This window comes from Pinus tabuliformis, chromosome 1_2 (assembly GCF_031772625.1).
Source record: "Pinus tabuliformis cultivar Carrire ecotype Pingquan chromosome 1_2, CPIR1, whole genome shotgun sequence".
Lineage (NCBI taxonomy): Eukaryota > Viridiplantae > Streptophyta > Pinopsida > Pinales > Pinaceae > Pinus > Pinus tabuliformis.
In genome coordinates this window covers 732,227,517-732,247,824 of record NC_142298.1, presented here as the reverse complement: position 1 = coordinate 732,247,824, position 20,308 = coordinate 732,227,517, and positions in this window count along the sequence as shown.

Below are 20,308 nucleotides of genomic sequence, written 5' to 3'. Positions count from 1 at the left end.
AAATATATAAAATATTGGGCAAGATGATGCCTCATGCATGCCAACCAAAATAAAATGATCTTAAACATCAATTCAATATATCTATGGGTGAGTTGAGGGATTGTCTAACTCCATCACTTAATAAAGAATGGGATATTTGGGGCCCTAGATTAGAATTTTGAATATTATAAAGATATCAAAGCTAGAATTAGGGTCAGGATGAGACCAAAAAATGTTTACAAAAGATATCATAAAACATCCATCCAACATAGATGCATAACTAACTAGAAAACTTACAATCCAAGAGATCTATTTGATATTGTCTTTCCCACCACATTTCACATACAACGCTAGTGGGACTAGTCCTAGATAACCACTTCTTGTTATCTAGTCCTGAAGAATAACCTATCATTTGAACACTTTAATATTTCATATCTTTGAAGAGGAAGATGTGATGTCACATTTTATGGTACCAAAATGCATTTTTGTAACATTGATTTTATGAATTGCTTGTGACTTATCATCTCAAAATTTTGCTAAGCTCCTAATACTCAAGAAATATTGTTGAGAAAAGTGAAGAATCTAAGGTTGAATAACTTCATAATATTACTTCTCTATGAGGAGACTCAATGAAAGTTTAAAATAATGAGTTATTCTAAAATGGAAAATGACTTTGACCCCATAGGTCATTGACATTCTTATAAGCTTTGAAGAGTAAAAATTCAAGAGAATCTATATGGAGAAGAATGTGCAAAATGTGAAGTGCTTATAATATAGCAAGAGTTGCCACTCGAGAAACCAAAGAAATGAGTCAACAAAATCCCAAGAGAATTGGTAGGACCCATGACTTGAATTCGATGGTGAACATGACATTGATAGATGAAACACTATTAATGACATTGATTGGATAATTTTCTATGGACGAGTTGTAGTTCATTGACTAAGAGTATCTTTACATATGACTCTATGAAGGGAATGATTCTCATCTTACTAAAAGTTTGAAGAAGAAAAAGTTTATCTAAGCACAATTTGAGTCATGTAATTATTAATAGAGACATTGTTATAGTATGTTGTGATGTTAGTCAGAGAAAGAAGATTTCTTACATATTCCATATTTTGAGTATAAGGAGGAATATCCTTTCAACTGTAAAAATAAGTATTGCTCAATTATGAATGGAGGAAAGTATTCCGAAAAAATGAGTGATATACTCTACAAATTATTTTTCTATCTAGAAGCATTTGAAAATATATTTTCATAAATGGTTGGTTCTAAAATTGAGTGGGAAAATGTCAAAGGTAAGGTTGGGCTAATAGATCCAAGGTTAGCATTGGTGGAAAATAGTGAATTTTTTGATGGGAATAATGCAAAGGAAAGCACATCCATCCTCTAACACTAATGAATTATATATTTATTAGTTCAGGCTAGTAGAGGTTGAGTCAACAAGAGATGATTAGAGGATTAGATTCCCTTGATGTTAAGATAGAATTAAGGTTATATGTGAAGAGACATGCATATAAAACAACACATGAACAATTTTGTTTTGATATACCAACTGATAATATGAAGAGGAGTTGGAATTAGTACTTATTTATGTACATGGACCAAGTAAGTGGTGTTGAAAGTAGAAGTAAATATTTATCACTTTATCAATAATTTATATAGAAAAGCATGTGCATATTTTTTTAGGAGAATGATGGAAGTATTAGATAAGTTCAAGGCATTCAAAGCATGTTTTGAGAAACTAACAAAGAAAAAATTAGAGGTATTAAGGAGAAAAAATGATGAGAAATATTGTTGTAAGGATTTTTAGGAGTTCTATGAGGATGAAGACATTCTTAAAAAAACAAGTCAACCCCATACACACCCTAATATAATTTCTTACAATAAATTTTCTTAGACTACACTACTAAGGTCCAAAGTTTCTTGTGATCACTCTACAAGGATGAATATTTTGTATGGGATTATCAAACTAATCAATATTTTGACGTATAAACACCCTTATTACATCCCCTTGGTTTTTACCATGATTTTATTTAGTATGTATTGGCTTTTGAATTTGTTGTTGGTGGTATTTTAGTCTAGGAAGATGATGTTCATGCTTAATGGATTATCTTTGACATAAATGAGAATTGTTTAAGACCTAAGATATAGCCTAGCCATGATGAGAAGTTGGCCATTGTCGGCATGCATGAAAATAAAATATCCTACTTTATATCCCTCTTTTGACGACCAAAGTTGTGGTGAATTACAAACCCAATGCAATATATTTTCGGCGCACTTGATTAACATTATTTTTTCTCATTGGATTGCTAGCTTACAAGAGTTTAACCTAGTGTTATCCACCCATAAAGCCACAAATATATCTTTCCTTAGTTGAATTCATTTTAGAGTTGCCACCAAAAATCTAGTAACCACCCTTGGATGATTCCCTCATAGATCATCATTTTGTGCATTCCTTCCAATAACCCATGGTATGTGGATATTTTAGTTTATCTTTCCATAAAACATCAAGGAACACCATTCGATGATCCGTTAATAGATGATCATTTGTTCCTTATCTCTTCCAATGAACCATATTACGGGGATACTGTAATTTATTTCTAGACTCAAAATTTTGGATTAACTTTTCTTGCAACAATTGCTAACACATTCATTTTAAAAAGATCCTCATTATTTGATTATGAACAAAATACTTTTTTGTTGAGTTGATATAGTATTCTACAATGTTGATCCTTGAGGATGTCCATTGGTCCCTAATAAGTGTTATAATAGCATGTGTTGTGGTGATTTCTTTGGTGTGGCTATCACATAGAAAATTATCTAATCAAAGGAAGTATTGGCCTTCATTATTCTTATATTATGTTCATGTTATTTAAAGATGTAAAATTTACCAATGTTTTATCACTAAATCCCTAACACCCTCTTCTCCATTACATCTAGTCATGTATGTTTAATCTTTCTCCTAGTGGGGTATTGATCAAGTGCTCAAGTTTATGTTCAAAAATCAAAGTGTCATAATCTTGTTGAACTCAACTTTAGATATAAGAGCTTGTCATTCTGAATCTAACAGTGTGAATGACACTCAAATCTGAGCTCATATAAAAAGTTAGAGCAAGTCAAAGTTCAATTTTGACTTGTCTATATGGCAGGATTAGATGACGTGGCAAATCCCTTCAGTGAATAAGGAGGCGCCAAGTGGCAAGCTGCCATTGGCCCCCACATATTGCAAATCATAGTCACAGGCATAAATATGTTTAAAATTGGTCCCGGCGAAGACAGGTTGTGATCCGATCTAATTGCGATCTCATATCGCAAGTGGACAAGTATTACAGATTCGACCCCCGACGAAGCTTGGTTGCGAAGTGATTTATCGCATATTGCAATCACAGAAAATGGTTATGTTTGCGATGGTTTTGGCAATAATCACCGAATTGCGATTTGTGATGGACTACCTTGACACAATATTTTATATATTCCAGTTAATACTCTTGTCGAGTCTGCGATATCGCTATCGCAACATTGTCACCATGTTAACAAGACCTTCAACCCGCCAAACTTCACTGATTACGATTTGCGATACTGTTGATAGGTTATGTCCTACGGCACTGTTATCACCCCAAGAAACTCTCCTAGGTTGTATCTCAGAGATGCTCGGGAACATTACAAACTCAACAAAGATGTTGGAAATATGGTGGATGAATGAAAGAAATGCTGCATATTCAAGCCAGATAACCACTTCTACTATGCTTAGCCCCAGACATGGGTGAACACCCTTAGACTACAAGGCTTTTAACAACCAATTACTCATAGTTTTAAAGAAAATGTGATGATGGAGAACACTGATCACACCAGCAGATGCACAGGACCCTGTGATGGTCGGCTGCAACTAGTTAAGAGGTCTGTAAATCTTTTTTTCTAATACACAAACAGGATGACAGCTCTCTGGAATTAAAATAACATAAACCTGCAAACAAATTCAATGATACATGCTAAATCCTAACACAGAGGTGGGATGACAGCCCCTCTAATGCTAAACATTAACAAAACATGAATAAATGCAAAACAGGCACAGCCTGGAACAAGAAGAAGAAGTGGACAGTGAGCAATTAACAGCAAAAGAACCTTACATTAGTTGAAAATGAAGACCAGATCCTGCAGATATCACAACAGTTACAATCTCCAGAAGTTGAACCTTACATCAAAATAACACTCATCAACCTGATTACATCGTTTTTTTGCGTATATATGGAGGTTGAATAAAAAATTTCTCTTCATAACTCATGCGTAGAGGGGTCATAACTGACCACCAACCGCATTTACAATTAGATATGGGTCTCTGATAACAGTTTGATTGTTTTTAATCAACAAAATGGCTCTTTCTGTACTTTGATGTCCTTCCTGAACATGTGAAATATGATTTGGATGCATTTCAATAACTGTTGTAGTCATTGAGCTGAAAATGATTGTCCTTCTCGTCCGTGACCGTGCTGTTCTTGAATGTGGGTAGCTAAGAATTTAACGTGCAGAGTACCACATTATGGTTTCTTTCCTTCTTCGCGTGCATAGACAGGTCAAACACAGAAGATGCATGGCAAATGAACGAGGGCTTGAGACTTAGTATTAGCCGTTGGATGAAAAAATGGACAGCGGAGATTGGATCTAGGGAGCTATTGGGCGGCGATGGACGACACAATGGCGCAGGGATCAATAGCAGCCATCGAATCATGAAAACGAACAGTGCAGATTGGATCGGAGGATGCTATCGGGGAAGACAGGTGGAGACAGATTTGGGTCGTCAGATCGTAGCGGGAAATATCGGACGACTATCGGGAGTGGGAGCTGCACACAGGTTAACGAGCGGGGAACCGTACCAGAAGGGTGGTAAGCAGATTCCATGCACTGCTCTTGGCGCTCGGCGGTATCTGTATGAGGGCAAGCGATGCAATGAAATAATGACACGTGGCTGACAAGATGGCGGAAAAAACCACTTTCCCGCGGGTTAACGGACATGCAATTTCATGGAGCGGGGAAAGCGTATATCGTTGAATATCTGCGGGATGATCAAACAGTCGACAGATTAAAACACGTGTTTTAGTTGATATGACAGGTGAGGGTGCGGGTTTATAACTATGGTCATGCAGGTTTTTAAATGTTAAGACTTAAGCGCTCGGGGATAAACAAATAATGGGTTTATATAGGGTTTTAAATGGGTTAGGAGGGTTTTATAAAGTTAATATGGGGTTTTAAGGTTAATGGGGGTTTTAAAAGGTTAAAAACAATAATGAAGATAGGGAGAATAAAGAGAAAGGAAAGGAAGGAGAAAAGGGGGAAAACAGAGTAAAAGGAATAAGGCAAATGAAGGGGAATGATAAAGTAAACTACTGCAAACTCTTTGCCACCAAAATCAGTATTGCCCAATATGATTTTTATCCATCAATGTCGAAGAACATAGCAAAGCTAACACTGGCTCCTTCTGGGGATGAGATCCTCCCTGTGAGGTCTCAAGAACCTGCAGATCAATGCCTTTCCAGCTGCAAACAAATTAACAAAAATTCCTAGTGTTCCATTGGGCATGGAGTCTACTGTATCTACACTAAAACTGATAAAAACACAATATTTACAACTTTTAAGGCCAAGGACCTTAAACAACATAAACTTTCAAAAACTGCCCATTAACTGGGCCATCAAAAACTGTCTCTCCTCCCATACTTTTCAGTATGAAGGTATTGTTCCCTTGAATTTGTGAAATGATGAAAGGCCCTGTCCAGAAAGCATCAAATTTCCCATGATTTCCTTTCTTCTCCTTTAGTTCATCCCATTTCACGACCAAGTCACCAATCTAAAAATTATTTGTTTTTGCCTTTTTGTCAAAGGCTTCCTTGATCTTCATTTTATGTGTTGTAGCCTTTTCAATCAGCTGTTCTCTAATATGATGTATTTCTGCCAAATCAGTGATCCTCTTTGCCATGTCTTCTTCCTCATCCTGTTCTGTTTGAAGAAATTTTGCCACAGGGAGAGTTAGCTGAATTGGAAATACAACATCAGTGCCATATACCAGCTTGAAAGGAGAATTGCCTGTGGATTTTTTAATGGTCACTCTGTCAGCCCACAATGCATACTTGAGCTTTGAGTCCCAATTCTTTTTATTGTCATGTAACAGCTTTTTAATTATCTTGATCAGGCTTTTATTAGAGGATTCTGCCAGACCATTTCCTTGAGGATAATATGAGGTGGAATGAACAAGTTTGATGCCCATTGAATCAGACATTTCCACCAATTCTTTTGCCCCGAAGGCTGTTGCATTATCTGTTATTAATTTATGTGGACAACCAAATCTGCTGAAGATATTTTTTGTCAAGAATTTCATGACCACATTATGATCAGCCTTCCTGGTTGGGACTGCCTCAATCCACTTAGTGAAATAATCAGTAGCTACTAGTATCCATCTGTGCTGGCCACTAGAATGTGGATTGATTTCACCAATGAAATCCAAACCCCACTACTGAAAAGGTCCTTTTGCAATTATTGGTTTTAGGGGTAGGGATTTCAACAACTGTTTTCCTTCAAATATTTGGCACCTGTCACAAGATTTAACAAAATAAAATACATCAGAAAATAAAGTGGGCCAATAGTACCCAGCTCTGAGAATTTTATGGGCTGTAGTTTTCCAATAATGGTGCCCTCCACACATGTTGTTATGAAACTGTTGCATAACTTCTCTTGACTGTTCTTTGTCGAGACACCTTAAAAATATTCTAGATGGATCCCTCCAGTAGAGCAGATTTTCCATAATGCAATACTTTGCTGCTCTAAGTCTTAAAGTTCTAGCCTGACTTTGAGTAAATCCTGAAGGGATCTCTAGCTTTACCAAGAAATTAAATATTTCAGCATACCAGTTACGTAAAGCTAGATTTTCGGCCACTAACTGTTTTCTCTCTGTTTCAACTGTTTCCTCTTCTTCTGCCTAACCATTTTTTGCAATAGCGCATAGGAAATCAATATCTAAAGACCTGCAATTTCTTCAGCTAATAGTTTGGCAAGACCCTGACCTCTGACCAACTTGGTGGGCTTCAAATCTATATTAAATTCTATCATTTTTTCAATCAACTTTTCCCTTCTTCCATCAACATCAGGTTGTGTCAAAACATCTTTAATTGCAGCATAGGGTACATATGAAACTATCTTTGAATGCAAGATATAAACTCTGAAAGCTTTTAAGGATTTGATAAGAGCATATGCCTGTTTTTCTATAATATCGTACCTTAGTTCAACATCCCTCAAGTTCTTGCTGAAAAATGCTACTGGATGTTCTAAAACTTCTTCATATTCCTACAATAAAACTGCTGCAGTGGTGTCTTCAGAGGCAAAAGAAAATATGTGAAACTCCTTACTATAGTCTGGACTTATCAATGTGGGAGCCTCCATAATAGATTTCTTAATTGACTCAAATGATTTCCTTGCTTTATCAGCCCATCTTACCTCTGCTCCTTTCTTCAACATGGAGGTTATATGCTTCACATATTCAACAAATTTTGGAATAAACCTTCTTACAAAATGTATTTGCCCAAAAAAGATTGAATATCCTTCTTTGATCTAGGGACAGACAAAATCTGAATTGCTTTGACTCTTTCTGGATCAATCTGAACACCTGCAGCAGACACAATATGTCCTAACAGCTTGCCTTCTTCTAAAGAAAATTGTGATTTTTTGGGACTGACTGAGATTCCAAACCTCCTGCACTTCTAGAATACTTTTTTCAAATGTTGTAAATGATTTTGATGGCTGTTGGAGTAAACTTTTATATCTTCAAGATAGATAAGCACACATTTATCCTTCTCTCCCACAAATACTATATCCATAACTCTCTGAAAGGTGGCTCCAACATTCATCAATCCAAATGGAATTTTGGCATACATAAAAGTTCCCCAGGGAGTGGTGAATGCAATCTTTTCTTGATCATCTGGGTGCACAACAATGTGATTAAAGCCTGAAAAATCATCCAAGAAAGACATTACTTTGGCTCCTGAGACCTTTTGCAGCAAATGCTCCATATTGGGTAGAGGATAGTTGTCTTTCTTGGAGCATTTGTTTAGATTTCTGAAATCAACACATAGTCTGATATCCCCACTCTTCTTCCTCGCCACCACCAAATTAGCTACCCATTTGGAATATCTGAGAGGGACTATGATCTTGGCAGCCAGCAACTTTTTAATTTCTTTTTCAATTAGAGGAAGAAGCATCAGATTTATTGGTCTCAGCTTCTGTTTGAAAGGAATAGTGTCTTTCTCCATAGGGATTTTGTGCTGAATTATGTTCTTGTCATATGTTTTCAGATCACTATATTCCTAGGCAAACACATAAGAAAATTGCCTCATTAAATTGCAGTATTCAACACTTTGATTAGCAGACAAATGAGTGGACAAATTTACATATTTAGGCTGACCTGGACTCCCTATATCATGCTTACAGATTGCAGATCGGTCTTCTTTTTCGGCAGCCTTGTAAGGCACATCATTCTGGTCAAACAATATTTCAAGAGGAATTAGACCCTTAGGAATATGGTTACTAGGAAGCTGGACTATGCTATCTTTACCAATCTTATTTCTAAGCTATGATTGGGGGTTTTCTTCCAAGGCATCATTCTCTTGGTCAATTTTCATTTCAGAAAATTCATCAATGACTTGAAGGAACCTATTTAACTCATCATCATCATTAAAAACTTTCCAATGGTGGACATTATCAGGCAAGGAAGATCTGTACTTGATTTGGACTTCATACACTATTCTGGGAGGCATGGGAGGTATAAATAGACTAGCAGAAACAGCAAGGGAATCAACAAGCTGATTTTGGGCTCTAGGAGTGTATGAAATACATAAATAATCAAAAGAGCCTCTGATTCTCCATACCTCATCTCTGTATGCTTTCAACCTTGGGTGCTTCGCTTGGAATGTTTTATTTACTTGCTAAATGATCAAATCAGCATCTCCAAATACCTTTAGATTCTTGATTCCTTTGTCCTTTGCTGCATTAAGGCCCAACAACAAAGCCTCATACTCTTCTAAGTTGTTTCTGACTTGGAAAACCAGCTTAAAAGACAGCTGAATGCTTTCTTGTTGTGGAGATATCAGCACCACTCCTTCTCCTGCAGTTTCCCTGGAACATGCTCCATCAAAGAACATCTCCCAAATTGACTTCCTTGCTCTTCCTCGGCCTGAACTGTTGGTTTCCTGATCTGCAATGAGGCCTTCTGAGATTCTTCTATTTGGAGAATACATGCTCCAAAGTCAGTGTCCACTGCATATATGGGATGATTTGTAGGATTCTTCTCATCACTGATGATGTATGCCAACTGTGCTTCTCTATACAATCTCCTGCTTTTCCCTCCAAAAACTGGGACAGTTGCATAAGATAAATCATTTTGCAGTGTCCTGCCTAGTCTCTTAATCCATCCTCTAGACAGCAGCATGCCAAACTTAGGAGGGACATCTGCTACCACAATATCCATCATCATACTCTTCATAGGCAGCTGAGTTAGGGTAATGGCTAGGTCTTTGATTAATCTTAGGCATTTGACTTTCCTTGAATCAAAAGAAAATAAATCATGATAGGGTCTGGTGATATCAAGGCCTAACTCTTCCATGACAGCTTTAGGCATTAGATTGTGGCTGGCCCCTGTGTCTAGCAGGCAATTGTGGAGGATTTTTTCATGAATGGACATTGAGACATAAAAAGATGGAGAATTATTATCAGCAAGTTCAATCATAGGGCTGAGCACAATGGCAGGCTTGTCATGTTGCAAATTGACAGAGTCAGTGGAGGCTTGTTTGGTTTCTAGCTCAAGGGCTTCAAGGATAGGCTTCTTAAATACTTCACTCTTCACCAACTCAACCAGAAGCACAGATATTTCAATTTCTAAACTTCTGACTCAAAGCTAAAAGAAGAAGATGATTTATCAGAACTTTTAACCTCTTGAACTGGAGCTTTGAGGATGATTGGATCAGCTGCTGGTCTTCTCTGCTTGACATTCTGTGGTTCTGTTTGGACATCAACTCTTTGTGTAGGATTCTCCTTGGCATCTTTTGCACTGGATCTTAGATTATATCTCTATTGGTCACCAGTTTGTAGAACAGCTCCTCTGTCCCATTCTTGATTGTCTTGTTCCTGCAGCAATGATTGTTCATACTCAGCCAATGTCAAAATGCAATGCTGCCTTTATCCTCCATGCAGTGAATTTCATCCTCATCTTCTTCAAATTGTTCCTCCTCCATGACTACATTATGAAAAGGAGCTTTAACTTTCTGATCTTGTTTTGATTCTTCACCCCTCTACATAATTTGTAACTGTTCATTTTCTCTTCTGAAAGGATTTGGATTTCTTGGAGCAAATGTGTTTTGCTGCCTTGTTTTCCTTGAGTTCTGCTCAACCTTTAGCTTAGAAATTTTAGCAGACAATGACTCTATCATCTTAGTCATTTTGTCTAATTTAGGCTCTGAAGATGATGCAGAAGAAGTAGAAGCCTGAGCTCTCTGCCTCTTTCTGTCAGCTTGACTTTTTAGCTTTCCTGTAACCATAATATTAGATTCGACCTCGAGTGTTGCATCCTGCATGTCTGCCAGCATAACACATCTTCTTTCTCTCAACAATAGGCAGAAATCAGAGTCAAAAGCATTGGCATAAGTGAGTTTGGCAGAGGTAGGAGTAGGCTTTACCTCAACTCGTATCTTACTATACATTCGATTGAATCTTTTATTAAAATCAGGCAAAGATTCACCATTTTCCCTCTTCAAGTTACCAAAATGTGGTAATACATCAAGTCACTTTTATCTCCCCATTGCTTCAAAAATGCATCATCTAATGCTTCAAGATCTGTTATAGATCTCTAGGGTAATTCTCTGAACCACTTCCTAGCCTCTCCATCAAGGGTCTGGACAAAAACTCTCATCCACACATCATTTTCACTTATATCTAAATTATCAGCATAACTGTAAAAAGCTTCAATATGTTCTTCTGTTGTTACTCCCTCTGTACCAATGAATTTAGGCATATATTTATGATATTCTCCCACAGGCATAGGATTTAAAGGCACAGGCAAAATCAATGGTCCATATCTAGCAGCAACAATTCTCTCAATCTTGGTGGGTGCTTGCTGTCCTGCCATGATTGGAGTCTTTGGAAGAATACTAGTAGATTGAATGGTAGGGAGTAATGTGATGGATGGCAGAGATAAAGGGATGTTTTGGACTAAATGAGAAGCTATCATTGGACTGAGATTCAAAGGGGAACTAACTGCACAAGGGACTGAACTAATCTCTGAAGGTTTTTCCTTATTAACAGAACTAAGTTCTAAGTCTTCAAACTATAAATATTCAGCAATAACTTTATCTTTCAGAGATGAATGAGAATTATTAGGCTTACTTGATCCTGATGCCCCTTCTGTGATGCTTTCTTCGATTTTATAGTCCTCTCAGGGTCAGGCAATGATTCAGTTGGAGATTTCCGAGGATTTCTTCGAGTGTGTCTCACAAACTAAGCCAGAACTTCAATGTGGAGTCGCCAAAGGATGGTCTTCCTCCAATGGAGTCGTCGGATAGATGATTACAACAAGAAACTGTGCCCAAACCTTGTCTATCATCAAGGCTTGAAGCTGTGTCGTTTTCCCACGGAAGCTGAGCTTCAATTCTCCTCTCCCCGGCAACGGCGCCAATTAATGTTATCACTCCAAGAAACTCTCCTAGGTTGTATCTCAGAGATGCTCGGGAACATTACAAACTCAACAAAAATGTTGGAAATATGGTGGATGAATGAAAGAAATGTTGCATATTCAAGCTAGATAACCACTTCTACTATGATTAACCCCAAACATGGTTGAACACCCCCAGATTACAAGGCTTTTAACCACCAATTACCCATAGTTTTAAAGAAAATGTGATGATGGAGAACAATAATCACACCAAAAGATGCACAGGACCCTGTGATGGTCGGCTGCAACTAGTTAAGAGGTCTGTAAATATGTTTTTCTAATACACAGACAGGATGACAGCTCTCTGGCATTAAAATAACAGAAACCTGCTAACAAATTCAATGATACATGCTAAATCCTAACACAGAGGTGGGATGACAGCCCCTCTAATGCTAAACATTAACAACACATGAATAAATGTGAAATAGGCACAGCCTAGAACAAGAAGGAGAAGTGGACAATGAGCAATTAACAGCAAAAGAACCTTGCATTAGCTAAAAATGAAGACCAGATGCTGCAGGTATCAGAGTAGTTACAATCTCCAGAATTTGAACCTTACAGCAAAATAACACTCATCAACCTGATTACATCGTTTTTTTGGGTATATATGGAGGTTGAATACAAAATTTCTCTGCATAACTCATGTGTGGAGGGGTCATAACTGACCAGCAACTGCATTTACAATTAGATATGGGTCTCTGATAACAGTTTGATTATTTTTAATGAACAAAATGGCTCTTTCTGTACTTTGATGTCCTTCCTTAACAGGTGAAATATGATTTGAATGCATTTCAATAACTGCTACAATAATTGAGCTGAAAATGATCGTCCTTCTTGTCCTTGACCGTGCTGTTCTTGAATGCAAGTAGTTGAGAATTTAACACGCAGAGTACCACATTATGGTTTCTTTCCTTCTTCATGTGCATACACAGGTCAAACAAAAAAGATGCATGGCAAATGAACGAGGGCTTGAGACTTAGTATTAGCCGTTGGATGATAAAATGGACGGCAGAGATTGGATCTAGGGAGCTATCGGGCGGCGATGGATGACACAATGGTGCAGGGATCAATAGCAGTCGTCGGATCACGAAAATAAATGGTGCAGATTGGATCGGAGGGCGCTATCGGGGAAGATTTGCGAAGACGGATTTGGGCCGTCAGATCGTAGCGGGAAAGATCAGACAACTATCGGGAGTGGGAGTTGTGCATAGGTTAACGAGCGGGGAACTGTACTGGAAGGGTAGTAAGCAGTTTCCACGCACCGCTCTTTGCGCTCGGTGGTATCCGTACGAGGGCAAGTGATGCAATGAAATAATGACACATGGCTGATAGGACGGTGGAAAAAACCACTTTCCCGCGGGTTAACGAACATGCGGTTTCGTGGAGCAGGGAAAGCGTATATCGTCGGATCTCCGCGGGATGATCAGACGGTCGACAGATTAAAACACGTGTTTTAGTTGATATGACAGGTGAGGGCGCGGGTTTATGACTATGGTCATGCGGGTTTTTAAATGTTAAGACTTAAGCGCCCGGGGATAAACAAATAATGGGTTTATATAGGGTTTTAAACGGGTTATGAGGGTTTTATAAAGTTAATATGGGGTTTTAAGGTTAACGGGGGTTTTAAAAGGTTAACAACAATAATGAAGATAGGGAGAATAAAGAGAAAGGAAAGGAAGGAGAAAAGGGGGAAAACAAAGTAAAAGGAATAAGGCAAATGAAGGGGAATGATAAAGTAAACTTCTGCAAACTCTTTGCCACCAAAATCAGTATTTCTCAATATGATTTTTATCCATCAATGTCGAAGAACATAGCAGAGCTAATAGGCACAACGGAATATTTGCATGGTTAGTAGATTTTGGAGCGGAAATGTGGGTTTATGCCGATTTTGGAGCAATTTGTGGAACAAATAGTGGGAGAACTAGAAGTCATAACTTCTTTAGTTCTTATCCAAATTAGATGCAAAAAGAGGCTAGATAGCCATTTTTTAGTATTTTGAACTCATTGAGACACGTTTCAGAGGAATTTGAGCATTGTAAACACACTTTTATTGTAATTTTGAGCATAATAGAGAGGCCCAAGCATTGGAAGCTGGACCAATGAGACGTAACCCAAGAGGGGTGAACTCCTCATCAAATCTTTGTGTTGTGTGTTGTATTTTTATGTTCTTTGATGTTATTTTGTTGTTTCTCAACATATGTTTTATGTTAAATTGTTTATAACATTTACATAAGAAACTCTCATGGGAATCAGTTAACTAAGAAAACATGGTGAATCCTTAAGCACTTGATATGAAAATGATAAGCATCTTGGGTTTTATAATGAATGGAGAATTAGCACAACATTACTAATCTGCTCCACTTCAGATCAAGTTGGTATAAGAGAACTAGTTTTTTCTTACTAGATTTGCTTGTGCAAAGAAAGAGTATTGTTTGATAGTTTTGTGTCATGCTAACAAGGTTAAAACTCAAAAGAGGAGAAGGGAATCCGATTGAAAGCCCTATAGTTGGATCAAGGGGAAGAAGAGCAAGGTTTCCAAATTCCTCTACACCAGTACATCCTCAAGTTGTAGAAGTTGTAGTTGAGTCTTAAGAGACCATGTCTCATGAAGGAGAACCTACCATGACAGAAGATGAGAATACCTTCAGAAAGGCTTTCTTTCATATGACAGAGATGGTGAAGGTCCTCTATGAAGAGAGGAATAGCATATTGCAAGGAGAAAGTTCCAAACCTCCCAAAGGAGAAGGCTCTTCAGGAGGAGGTAATGGAAAATGAGGTAATGGGAATGGAGACAAGCCTCCACCCTCTCCACCATCTTCTTCATCTTCTACTTCACAAGCATCTTCACACTCTTCCACTAAAACAACCCTTACTCATACTCATCATCATTCCGCAAAAGTAACTGGTAAATCACCTTGTCTAAAGCTTGATGTTAAGTTTGAGTTGCCAATGTACAATGGAGAAGTTAATGCAGAAAAGATGGATAACTAGATTTGTCAATTGGGGGTGTATTGTAGAATTCAAAAACTTCAAAAGGATGATATCAAAATCCAGTTGGCTTCATTGAGAATGGAGGGTTCAACAGTCATTTGGTGGGAAGCAAGGACTCAATACGAGATCAAAAAACATTGTAAGATCTATATTACTTGGCCTGATTTCATTGTTGCTATAAAAAGACAATTTTACCCTTTATCCCATTTGCAAAAAGCTATCATGAATTGGCAAAATTTCAGACAGTTAAAAGGTCAAAATGTGCAAGAGTATACTCGAGAGTTTAGGAGAAGTGCTCTTATGCTAGGAGAAGACTTGCAGTCACAAGATACTTTGCTGAAATACATAGGAGGTTTGCATAGCAATCTTTGACACACCATTCTTATGTTTAATCCCACGAATCTTGATGAGGTATGTGTTCAAGCTACACACCTCAAAGAAAGAGGGAAAAATGTACAAGGAGAAGGTAAGAAGAAGCCATTCCAGAGTGTTGAAAAAGGAATGAAATTTAAAGGAAAGCAAAAACAAAATTCTCATGTTAAGAAAGAAGGGGAGAAACCCGTGTGCAAGAATTGTTCCAAAGAGGACCATGATGAAGCGCATTGCTGGAAGCTTCATCCTGAATTAAGATCAAAGAAATTTAAAAATAAAGGGAAACAAAAGATAAACATTGTTGTACAACAAGACTTGGGTTTCGACTCAGGAGATGAAGCAAATATTGCAGCCACAATCACTAAAGGAAAGTACATGGAAAAAACAAGCAAAGAGGAAGCAGTGGCAAGCACTAGCGCAACAAATAACTCCAACAATGTTTCAAATGAGGAAAACATAATTGAGTTGTTCCATATCAGAGTTATTTCCAAACACACCAAGATTGATATGTTGTTTCATAGTGGATCCCAGGAAAATTTAATTTCTACAGACTTGGTCAAGAAGTTGAATATGGAAACCGTGCCTCATCATAAACCGTATCCATTGGGTTGGATAACCAAGGACACCAATCTTCAAGTCACAAGGAAATACGTTTTCACGTTTGCAATTACTACCAATTTTGTTGATGAAGTTGAATTAGATGTAATGCTGCGGAATATTTATGGAATTGTGTTAGGAAGCCTGTATCTGTATGACCGGAAAGTCATTTTCCATAGATTTGAAAACAAATATCATTTGTTCAAAGATGGAGTGGAGTATATTGTGAAATCCCTTCATAGGAAGCTTAATCTGTGTTTGGCAAGCACAAGGCAAATGAAGCGACTGATCTATTCCAGCAAGACTCTTGTACTCCCTATGATCAAGCAGAAGAATGACACGAAGCATGAATCCTTTGCAGTCTATGATGTGAAGCTGAAAGATGAATTGGTTGCTGTGGTCAGTCAATATGGGGACATGTTTCAAGAACCAAAGGGATTGCCACCAGAAAATGGAATTCAACACGAAATTAGGCTACAGTAAGACTGTCCACTCCCAAACATCGGTATGTATCGAAAGCCAATTCTGGAAAGTTTAGAAATTAAGAAACAAGTCTAGGAATTTTTAGATAAAGGTGTAATTTGTCCCTCTACTTCACCATGTGGTTCACCAATTGTTTTGGTACCCAAGAAAGATAGAACTTGGTGCAAGTGTGTAGATTATCGAGCTTTCAATAAAATTACCATAAAGAATCGATACCCACTACCCAGAATAGATGATTTGCTAGATCAAATGAAGAATGCAAAATATTTCACTAAATTAGACTTGAGAAGTGGATATCATCAAATTAGAATAGTTGAGGAGGATATTTGGAAGACTGCTTTTAAAACCAAACAGGGATTGTTTGAGTGGCAAGTTATGCCTTTCAGTGTTTGCAACACTCGATCTACATTCATGAGAGTTATGAATGATGTTTTAAGATCCTTTCTTGTTGAGTTTTTAATTGTATATTTAGATGATATTTTGATATTCATCAAATCACGAGAAGAGCATGTCAATCATGTGAGGAAAGTGTTGGATGCCTTGAGAAAAGAACAATTATTTTGAAGATGTCTAAATGTGAATTCGGGAAAACTTCCTTAGTGTATTTGGGCCACATAGATGGAGGAGGTGAGCCAAATATTGACCCCTCTAAAGTTTTGGTCATTGTGAATTGGCCAATACCCAAATCAGTCACAGAAGTAAGGAGTTTTATGGGAGAAACACAGTATTGGAGGAAGTTCATTGCCAATTTCTCGTCCATAGCAGCTCCACTACATTCTTTGACCAACGTGAAGGTTGTCTTCCAGTGGGGATGAAAATAGAAAAAAACATTTTATGCTTTTAATAAAAACTAAATATCATTTCAGCCCCAGTTTTAGCATTGCTAGATTTGAAACTACCATTTGAAATACAAACAGATGCAAGTGAATATGCCATGGGTGCAGTTCTTTTACAACATAGTGAGTCCATTTCATTTCATTCTAAGATTTTTAATGGCGTTGTTATTAATTATCCTACATATGATAAAGAGCTTTATGCAATGGTGCAAAGTGTGAAGAAATGTAAGCATTACTTGATGGAAAAAGAAACCATTATTCACACTGTTCATCAACCTTTGCAATATCTGCAATCTCAAACAAAATTGCAGAAAGCAAGGCCCTTTTGTTCGATGGGATTCTTACAAAAATTCCACTTGGTAATCAGATACAAGAAAGATATTTATAACAAAGTTGCTGATATGCTTTCTAGACCGGTTGTTAATGTATCTATTTTACTCAAGAATAATTTTGTTTTCCCTGAAAGTTATGTTGAACAATATGCACATGATGCTAACTTTCAAGAGGTATATTCAAACTTGAGTCAAGGCCACCAAGTTGAGGAATTAGACTACCATGTACATGATAATCTGTTTTATCATTTGGGAAAAATTTGTGTTCCACGGGGAGAGAGAGTAAATGTCACAAGCAAAGAGCACACTTCTCTTATTGCTAGAAATTTTAGTGTAAGTAAAATGGTGGCAAATCTTCAGAGGTATTTTTACTAGCCTCGTATGCTTGAAAGTGTGTCATGTTTTGTCAGAGGTTGTTCATTGTGTGAAGTTAGCAAGCCTAGTAATAGGAAACTAGGATTGTACACACCACTTCCAGTGCCTTCACGTCCATGGGAGAGTGTTTCTATACATTTTGTAGGAGGTCTTACTTTATCAAGAAAAGGTCATGATTACTTGTACGTAGTTGTGGATAGGTTCAACAAGTTGTGCATATAAATGCCTTGTAAAAAACAAATTATAATTGAACAAACAACTTGAATTTTCTTTCAAAATGTATGGGTTCCATTTGGATTACCTACTTCTATTGTAAGTGATCGTGATTCCTGATTTGTTGGGAATTTTTGATCAAGTTTATGGAACTTGATGGACACCAAGTTGAAGAAAAGTACAATCTTACATCCGCAAACATATGGTCAAACTGAAGTAGTTAACAGGACAGTTATTCATTTCTAAGAGGATATTGCTACAAATATCCTAGGTTGTGGGATGAACAGTTGCATTATATTTAGCATGCTTACAACCGAGCAAAACACTCTTCTACTCTAACTTTACCTTTTGAGGCATGTCTTGGTTATTTGTCTAAATCACCTTTGGATTTCATCATTGAGAAATATGTAGTTGTAGATGGACATAGAGACATAGACAAAGCAAAGAAATTCTTTGAGCAAATTCAGTTGATTCACCAAATTGTTCAAGAACAACTAGAAAAGAGTCAAGGAAAGTATAAGGTAAGGCATGATAAGCATCATGTGGATCATCAATTTCAAGTAGGTGATGAAATTTGGCTTTACATTAGCAAGGAAAGGCTTCAAGGTGAAGGTAAAATGATGAAACCAATCCGTTATGGTCCATTTAAAATTTTGGAAATGATTGGTAATAATTCTTTCAAACTTGATTTTCCTTCATATATGCAAATTTATTCTGTTGTTAATGTTGAAAATTTGAGATTGTATGAGCCTCTTTTGCTTTAAGATCAAGGAGAAAGTGTATAGATCCCATCAAAGAGGGGAAATGTTGATTATCTTCGAGTGGGTCTCAAAGGTACAAATCCATCAAAGGCCAAATGGATTGAAGAGGGGAAGGTGAGGGAACAATACCCTTATCTATTCAATAACTGAATATAATTTTTTGGGGTCCAAAAGACTTCTAGTGGGGAGGAGTGATCAAGTGCTCAAGTTTATGCTCAAAAATAAAAGTGTCAGAATCTTGTTAAACTCAGCTTCATATCAAATATCTCTTCATTCTGAATCGAATGGTGAAAATGACACTCAAATCCGAGCTCGTTTGCAAAAGTTAGAGCAAGTCAAAGTTCAAGTTTGACTTGTCTACATGGCAGGATTGGATGACATGGCAAAGCCCTTCAGCGAATGAGGAGGCACCAAGTGGCAGGATGTTATTGGCCCCCACATATCACAAATCATAGTCATAGGCAGAAAGATGTTTGAAATCAGCCTCGACGAAGACAGATTGCGATGCGATCTAATCACAATCGCATATAGGAGGTGGACAAGTATTGCAGAATCAACCCCCGACGAAGCTTGGTTGTGATGCGATTTATCGCATATCGCAATCACAAAAAAGGGTTTTGTTTGCGATGGTTCTAGAAGTAATCACTAAATTGCGATATGCGATGGACTGCCTAGACACAATATTTTATATATTCTAGTTAATACTCCTGTCGGGTTCGCGATATCGCTATCGCAGCATTGTTGCCATGTTAACATGACCTTTAGCCTGCCAAAATTCATTGATTGCAAATTGAGATACGGTTGATAGGTTATGGCCTGCGGCATGACAAAATATTCGCCTTGTTAGCAGATTTTGGAGCAGACATGTGGGTTTCTGCCAGTTTTGGAGCAATTTGTGGAACAAATAGTGGAAGAACTAGGAGAAGTCATAACTTCTTCAGTTCTTATCCAAATTGGATGCAAAAAGAGGCTAGGTAGCCATTTTTGAGTATTCTGAACTCATTGAGACAAGTTTTAGAGAAATTTGAGCATTGTAAACACACTTTTATTGTAATTTTGAGCATAATAGAGAGGCCTAAGCATTGGAAGTTGGACCAAGGAGACGTAGCCCAGGAGGAGTGAACTCCTCATCAAATCTCTGTGTTGTGTGTTGTATTTTTATGTTCTTTATTGCTATTTTGTTGCCGTTTAGCATATGTTTTATGTTAAATTGTTTATAACATTTACATAAGAAACTCTCATGGGAATCAGTTAATTAAGCAAACATGGTGAATCCTTAAGCACTGGATAAACAAATTATAAGCATCTTGGGTTTTATTCTGAATGGGGAATTAATACAACATTACTAATCTGCTCCATTTCAAATCAGGTATTGAATCTATGGAGTGTTCTCCATGATATAGTAATGGTCATAAGTAAAACATCATGACCATTGACTATTTCACTAAGTGGGTGGACACCATATAACCTTATAGAATGATGGCTAAATAATGAAACTCTTCATTTTTGGTCATGTTATCTCTAGATTAGATGAAACTCAACGACTCATATCACCAAATAAATAGTTTTCAAAATGGTATAATGACAACATTAACCACAAGGTTGGAGTTGAAACATGGAAAACTACC